A 14,091-nucleotide genomic window follows, 5' to 3' on the forward strand; every position below is an offset into this window, starting at 1 on the left:
TTTCTTGGGAGTGATCATTTAAGTACCCAAATTAAATATTTTGTGACTAAAGATGACTAGAGGAACTTTTTTCTGAGAGTGATCAAAAAAGTCATGGCATCTGCTTAGATTTCTGCTTTGAATTAACCTCAGAGAACAGATTTGAATGGGCAGAGGGAAAAGAATAGCTTTCTGTTACTCTTCTGGGGGCCTAGTCAATAGCTGCCAGTGACATTACAGTTTTCTGTGTGTATTTTCCCCACATTGCTGGTTTTCTCAAATGCTGGTGTATATCGGAACACGTGGAGAACTCAGGACAAGCACAGTAGAGCAGGCTCACTGAAGAGGGTAGGCCTGAGCCTTTGGGTTTATGCCCACTTCTTAGGTGACTCTGATTCCAATCAGAGTTTCAGAACCACTGTCTTGGATATGCTATAGTGGAAAAGTAGATGAGGCTGTCATAAGCTGCTTGCTTAATGCAAATTAAATCAAAATTCCCTCTGTCATTCCTGTTTCTCAAATTGCTGGTTCTTCCAATCTGTATCTTAACAAACTTATTCCTGTCTCTTTCCTTTGCATCCTGAAGAGCTAGTGTTCTTATCACTATTCCATGATCATTCCATCATTTCATATCTAATTAAAATTAGGAAGCCTCATATTTTGTTATAATCCTATGGATCACTGGTGACTCGGACAGTGAAAAGTCTGCTTGCAATGCAGGAGACCCAGGGTTGATCCCTGGGTCGAGAAGATACCCTGGAGAAGAAAATGGCAACCTACTCCAATATTCTTGCCTGGAGAATTCTGTGGACAGAGAAGCCTGGTGGGTTATAGCCAATGGTGTTGCTAAGAGTCACACAACTCGACTGAGTGACTAAGCATGCACTATGGATAGTCAGACAGTATAATCAATGTCCCAGAAAAGGACATTGGCCTTGATACAGTGATCTCTTAATTAAGGAAAATTTCTCCCCTATTTTTTTAGATTTATTCTTTTCATTTTTGCTGTATAGCTTTCCATGTTAATATAAATTATTTCATAAAACCTACATAGTTTTCATTTTGGCTTTTTATTTTCATTTTCTGTTTCAGCTATTTTTTTTCATTCTTTTGTATTTATTGTTAACATCCTAATATTCATTAAAAATATGGAATGCTTCACGAATTTACACGTCAACTTTTGTTGGGGTCATGCTAATCTTCTCTGTATTGTTCCAGTTTTAGCATATGCACTGAGCAGTCACCCAGCCAACATTTTAGAAAATGCACTTGCTGTATTTATGGATGTATCATTGGATTGTGTGTTAGTTTTCTGTGGTTGCTGTAACAAATTACCATAAATGTGGTGTCTAAAAACAACGGAAATTTATCCTCTCATAGTTCAGGAGGCCAGAAGTCCAAAATTTGTTTCACTGGGACATAAATCAAGGTGCTACCAGGACTGTTCACCTTTCAGGGGCTCAAGAGGAATACTCTGTTCCTTGCCTCTTTCGGCTTCTGTGGCTGCTAGCATGCCCTCGCTTTTCACCACATTGTCAACATTTTCAAATCTCTAAGCAAAATTTGAATTTACTGCTCATTGGCAGCTATTTACTTAGCATTTATATTACAACTATATGCCTAGCTTTTATATTGCATTAGCTATTATAAGTAATCTCAAGATGATTTAAAGGATGTACATAGGTTATATGCAAACACTACACCATTTTATATAAGGGTCTGGAGCATCCTCGGATTTTGATGTCTGGTGGGTTTTGTTTCCTCTTTTCTGGATGTCTGTCTCAGAATTCTCTCTCCTCTCTCATATAAGGATATATGTGATACCATTTAGGGCCCATAAGAAGGATAAGAATAAGTTCTTCCTCTCAGTAGCTTTAACTTGATTGTATCTTTTGCCATGTAAGGTAATATATTTGTCCCTTGGTGTCTATTGTTGTTCAGTCACTAAGTGACTGAACTCTTTGTGACCCCATAGAATGCAGCCTGCCAGGCTCCCCTTTGCCCTTCACCATTGCCCAGAGTTTGTTCAAACTCATGTCCACTGAGTCAGTGATGCCCTCTGACCATCTCATCCTCTGTCGACCCCTTCCCCTCCTGCCTTCAACCTTTCCCAGCCTCAGGGTTTTTCCAATGAGTCAGTTCTTCACATCAGTTGGCCGAAGTATTGGAGCTTCAGCTTCAGTCCTTCCAATGACTGTTCAAGACCAATTTCCTTTAGGATTGACTGGTTTGATCTCCTTGCAGTCCAAGGGACTCTCAAGAGTCCTCTCCAGCACCACAATTTGAAAGCATCACTTGTTTGGTGCTCAGCCTTTTTTATGGTCCAACTCTCACATCTGTGCATGACTACTGGAAAAAACATAGCTCTGACTAGACAGAACTTTGTTTGCAAAGTGATGTCTCTGCTTTTCAGTAAGCTGTCTAGGTTTGTCACAGCTTTTCTTTCCTGGCTGTAGTCACCATCTACAGTGATTTTGGAGCCCAAAAATACAAAGTCTGTCACTGTTTCCATTTTTTTCCCCACCTATTACCATGAAGTGATAGGACCGGATGTCATGATCTTAGTTTTCTGAATGTTGAGTTTTAAGCTAGCCTTTTATCCTTGGGGTCTGTGGGGTATTAATTTCAGGACCCATCCCCACCAGACATCAAAATCTGAGGATGCTCCAGACCCTTATATAAAATTGTGTGGTAGTTGCATATAACCTATGTACATCCTTTAAATCATCTTGAGATTACTTATAATAGCTAATACAATATAAATGCTAGGTATATAGTTGTAACATAAATGCTAAGTAAATAACTGCCAGTGAACAGAAAATTCAAATTTTGCTTAGTGGAACATTCAGGATTTAAAAAACTATATTTTCAATCCATGAATGCACAACCCATGAATATGGAACCCATAGAAAGAGAGGATGTGAAAGACTTGCTATATTCATAGGTTCTAGGAATTGGGATTTGAGTGTATTGTCAGGGGCCATTTTTCAGTCTACCATAATTTGTATTGTTCTAATAGTAAAATGCTGCCTATGTAATATTCCACTGTGTAAATATATCAGCTTATTCATGTTGATGGGCATTTAGCTTTCTGCTGTTGAAAGTAGTGCTGTTATAAGATTCCTATCCATGTCTCCTATTGTACATATCTATGAATTTTTCTAGCATATATGCCTGCAAATCAAGTTACTAGTCATAAGGTTTATGAATGTTTGGATTTTGGAGGTAATATAAAATTGTTTTCCAGAGTGATTTCTTTCAGATAACTTTACAACAGGAATGTATAAGAGACCTTGGAATTCCATGTCCTTCCTGACACTTGACATTGCGAGATTTTTTAAGTTATGCAAATTTAATGAGCATAACATGGTATCTCATTTGGGTCTTGATTTACCTTTCACTGATTATTAACAACACTGACTATCATGTATTTCTTGTTTATATGCATTTTCAGTTCAGTTCAATCGTTCAGTTATGTCCAACTCTTCGTGACCCATGAATTGCAGCACACCAGGCCTCCCTGTCCATCACCAGCGCCCGGAGTCCACCCAAACCCATGTCCATCGAGTCGGTGATGCCATCCAACCATCTCATCCTCTGTCGTCCCGTTCTCCTCCTGCCCCCAATCCCTCCCAGCATCAGGGTCTTTTCCAATGAGTCAACTCTTCGCATGAGGTGGCCAAAGTATTGGAGTTTCAGTTTCAGCATCAGTCCTTCCAATGAACACCCAGGACTGATCTCCTTTAGGATGGACTGGTTGGATCTCCTTGTAGTCCAAGGGACCATATGCATTTTATCTTTAACTAAATGTTTGTGTCTTTTATTCATAACAGTTTCTATATTGATTATCTTATTGTTTTCTTAAGAGTTTTAAAATATATATTCTTTTATTTATTCGCTTATTTTTAATTTTTGAATGTGATGTGATTTCTTTGCTGTGCTTGGGTTTCTTTAATTGTGGCAAGCAAGGCCTACTCTCTAGTTGTGGTGTGAAGGCTTCTCATTGCAGTGGCTTCTCTTGCGAAGCACAGGTTCTAGGCAGGTGGGCTTCAATAGTTGCAGCACATGGGCTCAGAAGCTGCAGCTTTCAGACCCTAGAATTTGGGCTCAGGAATTGTGTTACATGGATTTAGTTGCTCTGCTGCATGGCATGTGAGATATTTCCTGACCAGGGATTGAACCTGTGACCCCTGCATTACAGGAAAATTCTTACCCACTGTGCCACCAGGGAATTCTAAGATATATTTTTTATAGCAATTTTTCTTGTTACAGATGTCCATATGTCTTTTCCTGCATTAAAGTCCTCCCCTATCCACACCCCCTTCCCTAAGGTGGTTTTGAACAAAATTTCCTAATTTAGATACAGTAAAGTTTATTTTTATTTATTCTGTGGTTTTTTTAAAGTAAGAGATCTTTCCCTATAGCAGGGTCTTAAATACTCACCTGTATTTTCTTCTAGAAATTTTATTTACTGTTTTGTATTTTCAATCCCTATTCTATTTAGAATTGATTTTTAAAAATTATGGCCTGTGGTAGGGATCAAATTTGATCTTTTTCATAATGGAAATTTTTTTCAGCCTCATTTATTAAATAGTTTCTCTCTTCCTCACCTCTTTATATACACCAAATTTTTTCCACACTAGACTAGCTCTGCCTCTGGGCTTCTATGCTCTCTCTACTCAATTGGTCAATTTCTCTATTACTATGTCAACCACTATCTTAATTATCAGAATTTCATCATTAAGTCCTGGTTGTTTAAATTCCTTAAAATAATTTTTTTAAGGTAAAAAAGATTTTTCATTGTGTGATTTGTGAACTGAATGGGAAAGTGTTAGTTGCTCAGTCATTTCTGACTCTTTTCGACCCCATGGACTGTAGTTCACAAGACTCCTCTCTCCAAGGAATTCTCTAGGAAAGAATACTAGAGTGGGTTGCCATTCCCTTCTCCAGGGGATCTTCCTGACCCGGAGATTGAACCCAGGTCTCTCGCATTGCAGGCAGATTCTTTACCATCTGAGCCACCAGGGAAGCAGTATTTGTGGATAAAGTCTATTTTGTATGTGGTATTATCCATTTAAAATAATTTCCTTCTAAAATACATATTTATAAAAGGAGCAAAATTAATTCTGAAGCCAGACATTTGTTAAATATTGTACTACAGAAATTAACATATCTTATTAGTATTGGTACCTTTGGAATTTTATTTCTAGAGTCAGTGCATTTTATTTTATTTTGACTTTTTTTTTTTTTTTAATTAAGGTATAGCCTACTGACAATGTTGTGATAGTTTCAGGTGAACCATGAAGGGACTCAGCCATGAGTCAATATATTTTAAATTAAAGAGCCACAATTTCAAATTCTAAGTTAATATTTGCTAAGAACACTGGCTGTTTCTGTTTCTCATGTTTAAAATGAGTCTGATGTGACTTATCCCTCAAAGTGAATTCTTGGTAATACACTTGACAAATTTAATATTTTCTAATTAAGTGGTAACTCATTTAGTATTTGCATATGCTTATGATTTTAATCTATTCTAGACAATTAAGCTTTAGCACATTAGGAATATTTACTTTTCCTTAGGGCATTGTGAAAGTAGTTTCTGGTGAGTTGGTTTGCCTGGAGAAGATTCTCATGGTGAGAGGGAAATTACTGATGCTGTGCCTTTGTGGGTCCAGGGTCACCTGAGGGGAGGCTAACCAGTGTGAGAATGGACAGTAGAGTGTAACCGCAAGTCCTTGTGGAAGTGTGTCCTCTAGCCTCCCAAGTGTACTGACAGCTTAAAAACCCACAGATCTCTTAGGACTTAAACATACCAGCGCTGAGCTAAAACTAATTGCTTGGAACTTACCACTGAGTCCATTTGTTTGAATGAGTGTTTCAGAAATGTCACATGATAAATGGGATTCTAATATGAAATATCATGCCCTAAATTCATCCTCTGGCTTCTCCCAGTTTCTCAGTATAAAATCAGGATAGATATCATGACTGTCCATCTGAATCCCCATTTCAGCCTCCTGACTAGTAACAGAAGCACTGATTAGTAGGAACAGCTCAGTGGAAATGCCCAGAGCACTATCCCCACCATTGCCATTCCAACTGGCAAAATGAAGTGTACTCTATTTCATTCCAGAATTTCAAGTGGAATAATCTGATATTTGGAGAAACCTAGGTTCTGTGCCAATACCCTAGGTGCTAGGAGTGAAGACGATAGAGTAGTAGGTTTTTGGTCTTTTCAGGTTCTATTGTAGGAGAGAGGTCAACAGAATTGTATATGATGAGGAATTCTCCATGGGTACAAAAGTAGTTCAGATTCTAGGCAGTTAAAGAAACACATATGTCATTTGTTGAAGATCACAACAAACTAAACAAACAAAACTAAATGAAAGAACTGAATTCATTATCCAACTCCAAATCTTTCTACTCTTCAACAAGGACTGTCACCCTGAGTAACTAAAAGGCCCATGGTTATATATGATTAGGTAAATAATGATAATACTTTAAATTTATATTATTTCTCAACAAACAAGCAAATCTTGAGCTACTTTAACATGTTTGCTCTTTAAAACTTAGTAGTGTGAACAAATTTACTACCTTATTTAGTGGATAATTAAAGTGAAATAAGGAGCAATCAAATAACCTCCCCATAGTCAGTCAGTAGCATACTCACCTTTATTTTTTTTTCCTAACTCCATTTCAACCCACTAGTGTCCATTATCTGCTTTCTAAAAAGAAAAATATATATATATTGAAGGAGTCTTTTGGGCCTAGAAAAGAGAACAACAGTCTCAAAGGCCGCTTGCTGAATCATCTAACTTCGGAGAAAACAAAGCATAACTTTAGTTCCATCCTGATGCTCCAGGCCAGCTGCATCTATCTGGGATTTATCACCCCCTGTCCGGAAACCTACCACCCCTTACACCCGCCCAGAAGACTTATCACCCCCTGCCCAACTACAAGTGTCATCTCAACAAAAGAATACTCAAAATATCCCGCCTGATTGACGTTTCCCTTATCGCTTCCACAAACCTCCGTAAAAGTATGAAGCCTCCCTGATCCCTTTCGGCGCTCAGCCTGGTGGTTAGGCCGACTGTCGCCCCTCCTTGCCTGAATAAAGGTAACCTACTTCTGTTGAGGTCGTCTTTCCTTTTCTGCCTCGCCGGAATTATGCCTTACATTTTTGGTGCCGAAACCCGGGAGGGGGCGAGACACTCGTCTCACTCTCTCTCACTCTCCCTCCCTCTCACTGTTTTCCCCTTTTCCCCGGAGTCTGGGAGCGCAAACATCCTCCGAGCTCACTTCTCTGCCAGGGCTCTTAAGTTCCCCTCGGGGAAGCCTAGTGCCTTCGTGAGCGGTGCGAGCCTTGTACTAAGGCTTTATTGATGCTTTGCGTACCCCCAGGCCTCGGCTTTACCCCCTTTTCTCTCTCTGACCACCTCCAGAATAGGGACCTCTTGCCATTCGACCACTCTACATGCAACACTCCACTCAAGCCGGCCCCTAGATTAAGGTAAGATCCGATCCAGACGGAGTTCTAGAGACACCCTAAAATTCAGTCCTCTCCGGGTCCCAGGGACCCCCGGCCCAGAGCCACTCTGTAGGCTACGGTGGGGGACGCTCCACCTCGACACAGAGCCCTCTTCTCATAACTCCTATTGCGACTGCGGGTGACGACTCAAGTTCCTAATAGGAGCCTCTGCTTGCCTTTCAATTATGGGGTCTGGCCAATCTGTCCCAAAATACTCCTTCATATATGGCTATGGGCTAAACACATTGGACGTGAATGATGTTTTCCTCCTTGAGACTTTTTGTATGAGGTGGGGGTTAGTAACAAGAAAACTGAAATTCAGGCGATATAGAAAATAATGGATTTGGTCAGACTAGACTATAAGAGGATTAGAGCTGAGTTGAATTATCATAGCTTTAAATAATGTAAAGTCCAACTTAAATGGAAATATACTCTAAAAACTTTTTGGCATATTTCCACTTTAACAATCCAACACCACCTGAGAAAACGAAACGAGTATTATAGGCCTCCACTAAATGGATTATGTTTCTTAGCAGACACCTGTTCAGAGCACTTAGGTATTAGGTGATTCACGGATCTCAAATGCATTCATATCTATTGATTGAGCCTAGATATTGAATTTAAATGTCAGGAAATACAGTGGCAATTTTAGAGAGAAACTATAATGAAAAAATATTATATATTTAATTTTAAGCTCCTTGACTTTGAGGTTATCAAAGGCAAAGTATTAATTCATCTGTATAGATCACTGGTTTAAAAGTGCTTTCACAAGTGAATTTTGTTAGGAAATACACTAGAGCACTCATTTCCTGCACACCCCCACTCGCTCTTTTTAAAAAATTTTAATTATTATTTTCAGTAGCTTTTTTGGAGCAGTTTTAGGTCCACAGCAAAATTGAAAGGAAAGAACAGAGGTTTCCTGCATTAACCCTTGCCCTCATGATTGCTAAGCTTCCCCTATTGTCACATCTTCCATCAAAGAGATACATTTTTTACAACTGCTGAACTTCTATTGACACATCATAATTATCCAAAGTCCATAGTTTACATTAGGTTTTACTCTTTATGTTATACTGTCTATGAGTTTGGCCAAATGTATAATGATATGCATCTGTCATTATAAGATGGTGCAGAGTATTTTCATTGCCTTAAAACTCCTCTGTGCTCAGCCTATTCTTGCCTCCCCCATTTCTCTGTCCTGGGCAACCACTGATCCTTTCATTGTTTCCACTGTTTTGCCCTTTCCAGATTAATACATACTTGGATTCATATAGCATGTAGTCTTTTCATTGACTTCTTTTACTTCAGTTCAGTTCAGTTGCTCAGTCATGTGTGACTCTTTGCGACCCCATGGACTGCAGCACGCTAGGCTTCCCTGTCCATCACCAACTCCCAGAGCTTGCTCAAACTCATGTCCATCGAGTTGATGATGCCAGCCAACCATCTCATCCTCTGTCGTCCCCTTCTCCTCCTGCCTTCAATCTTCCCCAGCATCAGGGTCTTTTCCAGTGAGTCAGTTCTTTGCATCAGGTGGCCAAAGTATTGGAGTTTCAGCTTCAGCATCATCTTTTACTTAGGAATATGTATTCAAGTTTATGCCTTTTCATTGCTTGATAGTTCACTTATTTTTAGGGCTGATAATGGGCTTTAGTGAATATGAATGGGCTTCCCTGGTGGCTCAGAAGGTAAAGAATCCACCTGCAATGCAGGAGACCTGGGTTCAGTCCCGGGGTTGGGAAGATCCCCTGGAGGAGGGCGTGGCAACCCGCTCCAGTATTCTTGCCTGGAGAATCCCCATGGACAGAGGAGCCTGGTGGGCTACAGTCCATGGGTTTTCAAAGAGTCCAATACAACTGAGTGACTAAGCACAGCACATATTATATCAGTTCAGTTCAGTTCAGTCTCTCAAAACATATATATATATATATATATATATATACACACATATATAATTTTCCTTGTCTGAATGTACCACAGTTTATCCTTCCACCTACTGAAGGATATCTTGGTTGTTTCCATGTTTTGGCAATTATGAACCCAGCTGTTATAAGTATCCACGTGCAGGTCTTTGTGCAGACATGCTTTCAACTACTTTGGGTAAATACTAAGGAGCACACTTGTTGGATCATGTGTTACGAGTATGTTGGATCTTGTAAGAAACTGCCAAATGGTCTATCAGTGTGGCTGTATCATTTGTAGTCTACCAGCAGTGAATGACCATTCCCAGTACTTCAATTCCTACTGGCATTTGATATTGTCAGTGTTTGAATTTTGGCCATTCAAATAGGTATGTAGTGATATCTCATAGTTGTTTTAATTTGCATTTCTCTGATGACATATGATGTAGAACATCTTTTCGTGTGCTTATTTGCCATCCATATATCTTCTTTGGTGAAATGTATGTTAAGGTCTTTGGCAAAATGCCTGTTAAGGTCTTTGGCCCATTTTTTAATTGGGTTGTCTGCTTTCTTTTGTTGAGTTTTAAGAGTTCTTTGCATAACTTGAATAACACTTCTTTACCAGATGTTTCTTTTGCAAATGTTTTTTCCTAGTCTGTGGCTTATCTTCTCATTCCCTCGACATTGTCTTTCACAGAGAAGAGATTTTTAAATTTGATGAAGCACAATTTATCAATTATTTCTTCCATGGATTGTGTCTTTACTGTGGTATCTTTAAAAGTTAGTACTATATTCAAGGTCATCTAAGTTATTTGGTAGGAGTTTTATAGTTTTGCATTTTACATTTACTAGTAAAGCTTTTAAAAGAATTAATTTTATCCCTTGCAATGCCCCAATAACATGTTGGTCTTCTTGTATAAGATGAAACGGATGCTTGAGTAAAATTTATGCTCATTTCTCCTCTTTTTACAGTGTTTCTTGCTGTGACTCATGTCACTAGAGGATTTAAAGGTATTATAACTCATTAAAGAGAGCAAGTTTAGGATGTGTCAAATATGTTGCATATTGGAAAACCAGCATAGTGTTGCAGGTACAAAGATGCAAAGTATAAAGAGTTCACAAAGCGCAGTATTCCTGGTTTGTTCAGCGGTAGCTAGACTCCCTTATTTTTCTTTCTTTTTAACTTTTTCAATTATGAAAGTATGATAACACATTTACAGGAGACTTGGAAAATGCAAATCAAAGTTGCATATAGTTCCACTAAATATTTCAATTATTGTTAGGTAGATAAATTAAGGTTTTTAGTTGAAGTTTCAATATCAAACTCTCAAAAATTAATGGAATGAATAGACAGAAAAGTGGAATGATATGGGAGACCTGAAAAGCTCCATGAATCAATTCAACATAATTAAGATTTATACAATTTTCACACCACAGTAATACAAATTCTATTCAAGTTCCCATGGACTATAAACTAGGAGACACTGAAACATACCCATGGACATAAAACAAGGTGAAAAAATTTCATAATCTAGAGGTATTGAAATCATACAGAGTATGTTCTCATCACTATGGAATTATGTTAGAAATCAGTATCAAAAGATATTTGAAAATAACCACCTATTTTCAAGTGTAACATGACTTTTACCAAGAGAGATTTTGACTTAGCCACTGAAAGCTTCAATAAAGTTATAAGACTGAGAAAACTTCTAATCCAATTCTGAGACTATAAAGAAATACTGTGTTGTAAAAAGTGTGTTCTCCATTGTGCCAGAATCTAAAAAGTAAGAAGGGGATGAGAACTTGAAAGGAAGTACAAGCTACTGAATATGAATAAATGGCTACCCGCATTGTGAAGGTTGACAGAAATGACCCCTTTCAATTTTCCTCCACCTCAGATCTTGCATTAACACATGGGCAATTTTGGTTCATGCTTAGCCATTGTCGTCTCAAGCAGAATTGTCTTCTAAAATGGCTGTGTCTATTTGGCATTTGAGAAAACATGGAGATTTCTGATTCAGGTCTGATCATGCTATCCGTCCACACATTGCAGACAAGAGATCATGGTATTTGGTGTCTGCTTAAGGTCGAGGGAAATTGGGTGTCTGAAGGAACAGAGGCAAAGGAGAAGGCATGGACACAGTATCTTTGATATATACATCCAAGGTTTTGGAATTCTGGGCAGACCGTTAAAATATAACTCTACATGTAATCCTGAGGGTGCTGGAGAAGACTCTTGAGAGTCCCTTGGACAGCAAGATCAAACCAGTCAATCCTAAAGGAAATCAACCCTGAATATTCATTGGAAGGACTGATGCTGAAGCTCTAATACTTTGGCTGCCTGACGCGAAGAGCTGGATCATTGGAAAAGACCCTTGTGCTAGGAAAGATTGAGGGCAAAAGGAGAAGGAGGCAGCAGAAGATAAGATGGTTAGATAGCATCACTGGCTCAATGGACATGAAGCTGCACAAAAGCCAGGAGATAGTGGAGGACAGAGGAGCCTGGCGTGCTGCAGTCCATGGGGTTGCAAAGAGTTGGACACAACTTAGCAACTGGAAAACAACAATGTGATCCTGGAGATAGTATAAACCGAGTAGTTTTCTTTTTTTCCCATGTGTCTGTGTTTCCACCCAGATTATAAATCCTAAGAACATTTTCCTGGTTTCAAAGTTTATCAAATTAAGTGTCCTAAATGCTTCAAGTGTAAGTTATCCTCTAATGGAATCCTAGAAGCTCAATTTAAATGCTCAGAATTCTGTTCTGGGTTCTAGTAATATAACATATAGAGTTTCCAATAAAGTTCAAAGACTGATATTTGTGTACGGGAGGTGTAAGAGCCATTGTTTTTTATGCACAAGTTTCACTTTTATTTGTTCTATCTCATCTCTAGAACTTTGGAAAGAATGCCTGGTTTCACAGAGATGCTGCTTAGCTTGTAAAGTTTGACCAATTGAGGAAAACAACCTTATGTAAGATAAATGGGGCAGGTGGTACTGCATGGAAACCAGAGAAATGAGAACAGCAGGTGGAGGAACTTTCCTGTATGGTTAGAAATTACTGCTCTAATTGTTCTACTTACAGGTGTAGAGACTTCATATATAGGAGCATACATATGAGAAAGTGTCACTCAGAGTGACAGTTTAAGCCATATGTACCTACATTTTCAGCCAGATTGTGTACTCAAAATCAAGCCATGAGTGCTCAAATTAGCCAAAATTTCAAAAACAAAGTTTTGTCTTTAAAAAGTGTTCGACCAAAGGAAAAAAAAAAAAAAAGTGTTCGACCATCTACAGATGGCTTGGACCCAGGACACCATGAGCACCGTTTGAAGGATGACTACAGAGCATGTTTTGTTGTCAAGTTCATGATGACCTGATTCAGGTAGAGACAGAGCCTTCAACTTGGTTTTCCACTGCCTATTTACCATTTTCTGAACAAAATTCTTTAATGATGCTAAATTCCAATCCTGAAAACCATTTATTTTAGTGGTAGCCTGAGGGATAGAATTCACCATATAAGTTACTCCAGCCTATTCCCCTACATTTCTTTTCTGTGCCTCAATATATTTTTTTAAAGTAAAAAAAAAAAAGTGCTTATTTTATTTTTGGCTGTGCTGGGTCTTCCTTGCTGCGTGGCTTTTCTTTAGTTGAGTCAAGTGGGGGCTACTCTCTAGATGCAGTGCTTGGGCTCCTCCTTGCAGTGACTTCTCTTGTTGCTGAGGATGGGCTCTAGGGTGAGCAGGCTTTAGGAGTTGTGGCTCTTGGACTCCAGAGCACAGGCTCAGTAGTTGTCATGCACGGACAGAGTTGCTCTGTGGCATGTGAGACCTTCCTGGATCAGGGATTGAACCCTTGTCTCCTGCATTGGCAGGTGGATATTTTACTACTGAGCCACCAGGAAAGCCCCTGCCTTGGCATCTTTAATGCTGGACCATTGATAATGTCCAAGTTGAGTCTCAGTTGTGAAGGTGGAAGAGTTAACAACAGGAACCAGAGAAGACATCATCAAAGTCTGGAGAAGTATCAGGAATCAATAAGGAAAGCACAAGATTTTAAGGAGAGCAGATGGTAATAAACAGTCAGTATTTGAATGATGTCTCCTCATTCAGATGTGATAGAATGGTACAGAGTCTAGAGAGAGATGAACAACCAACCAAGGAATCAACAGACATGCTGCTGCTGCTACTATAACACATTTATTTTGTGCAGTCAAATTCACTGGATACTTGCAGACTTCATCCATCTGGACCATTTCTTACATTTGACTCTTTTTTTAGAACCACAAGCTTTCTGGATGATACTTTGCATACCTTATTTTTTTTTTTTTTTTTAATTCTGAAGACCATGCTGGCTTTGGTTTTTATCCCCACTTTTTATGTCAAAGAAAATGAGGCTCAGAGAAGTAAAACAACTCTGTGTATGTCATACACCCAGGTTTTTCTGACTCTAGAATTCTAGATTTTAGCTCACATATTTTGCTGTCTCTGTTATACTGGCCTGAGAAGGAAGTGAAGGGATGAAAGTGGTGCGAGTGCAATACAAGGGTAATGAGACAGATTTTCTCAATGAAATATATAGCATTAGGTTTAAAATAATAGTTGACCAGGAAATCTAGAATTGGAAAATCTTGAGGTCAGATAGAAGTGTTGATGATGACTAAAGAAAAGAGACAGTGATTGATATGAAAGG

The 14,091-nt window shown here is 38.8% G+C and overlaps 1 non-coding gene across 1 annotated transcript; it reads right to left on the reverse strand.

The window, feature by feature from the left end:
• Positions 1 to 1,121: 1,121 nt before the first annotated feature.
• Positions 1,122 to 1,223, reverse strand: LOC133044085 (U6 spliceosomal RNA). The gene has a single exon (XR_009689834.1). It is a non-coding gene; the product is annotated as a U6 spliceosomal RNA (small nuclear RNA).
• Between the last annotated feature and the right edge of the window lie 12,868 nt (positions 1,224 to 14,091).

Source organism: Dama dama, chromosome 22 (genome assembly GCF_033118175.1).
Source record: "Dama dama isolate Ldn47 chromosome 22, ASM3311817v1, whole genome shotgun sequence".
NCBI lineage: Eukaryota > Metazoa > Chordata > Mammalia > Artiodactyla > Cervidae > Dama > Dama dama.